Source organism: Sceloporus undulatus, chromosome 1 (assembly GCF_019175285.1).
Source record: "Sceloporus undulatus isolate JIND9_A2432 ecotype Alabama chromosome 1, SceUnd_v1.1, whole genome shotgun sequence".
Taxonomy (NCBI): Eukaryota; Metazoa; Chordata; class Lepidosauria; order Squamata; family Phrynosomatidae; genus Sceloporus; species Sceloporus undulatus.
In genome coordinates this window covers 381,126,766-381,128,183 of record NC_056522.1, presented here as the reverse complement: position 1 = coordinate 381,128,183, position 1,418 = coordinate 381,126,766, and positions in this window count along the sequence as shown.

The following is a 1,418-nucleotide window of genomic DNA, read 5'->3' as shown; positions in this document are numbered from 1 at the left end:
ATGATGATGCATCTGAGGAAGCAGCCTTTAGTCTAGGAAAGCTCCTGCTACCAACTTCTTTCTTTCAAAGATACAGCCGTGTTAGTCTGTACCATTCTATGAAGAGAGATCTTGTATCCCCTTTGAGACTCACTGAAAGAAAGAAGTTGGCAGCATGAGGAGCATCTGAGGAAATAGGCTTGAGCCTAGGATTGCTTCTGCTGCCAACTCTTTTCTTTCAGTGAGTCTCAAAGGGGCTATATATAAGATCTCTCTACACACTAATCCTACAGACTAACATGGCTGTGTTTGAAAGAAAGAAGTTGGCAGCAGGAGCTTTCCTGGACTAAAGTTGCAAGATCTTTCCACCCACTAATCCTACAGACGAATACAGCTGTATCTTTGAAAGAAAGACGTTGGCAGCAGGAGCTTTTCTAGGCTGAAGCCGACTTCCTCAGATGCATCATCATCATCATCATCATCATCATCATCATCATTGTTATGCCCCTGAGGAAGTAGGCTTGGGGCTAGGAAAGCTCCAGTCTGCCAGGGTCCCCCAGCTGTCTCTGCATAGGATTTCCAGGCGTGTCTTGCAGCTCCTCTTGTCTCCCTGGGGGCTGAGGAGGAGGGGTACCCCTGGCCAGCCCCTGCCCTCCCCCTGCCTCTCACCTGTGGGCACCTCCACCTGGTGGCCCCTGCCCACTCCCTGCCAATAGGCCAGTAGGCGCCCCTGCTGCTGCTGCTCCTCTTCCTCCTCCTGGCTCTCCTCCTCCTCTTCTCCTCCTTCTCCGCTGGGGCTCTGGAGCTCCTCCAGGGTGATCAGGGAGCCCAGGGGGGGAGACCCCGAACCCCTCAGGCGGCAGCCCCCCATAACAGCCTCCTCCATGCCCCTGCCGCCCGCCTGCCTGCCTGCCTTCCTGGGGGCTTTATGGAGCTGCTCAGCCCTCTGAGGAGGGCCTGGGCTGGGCTCAGAGGGAGGGAGGGAGGCAAGGCAAGCCCTGTGGGCCCTCCTCCTCCTCCTCCTCCTCCTCGGGAGCAAGAGTGGGACCCCAGCGCAGGAGGAGGGCTTGCCTCTCCCTGCCTTTGCCCTCCCCAGCCCTTTCCCCAAGCCCTTGGCCTGGCAGCAGCAGAGCCAGCTTGGCCCAGGAGGGAAGGGGCAGGGCTGGCTGGCTGGCTGGCAAGGGGCACAGGAGGAGGCCTTCCAAGCAGGGCTCTCTCTCTCTCTCTCAGGGGAAAGGAAGGAGGGGGCCACACACTCACAACCCTGGAAAAATTAGGAAGGGGAAAAACAACCACAAAACCCCCCCCCCATGTTTTTCTTGACTCATGCTAAAATAAAATACTCCAGAATTGACTTTCTTCACTTTGCTTCTCCCCATTTTTTCTTTTTTTGGGGGGTCCTCTCTCCCATTCCCCCCCCCCCAGAAAACAAACAAACA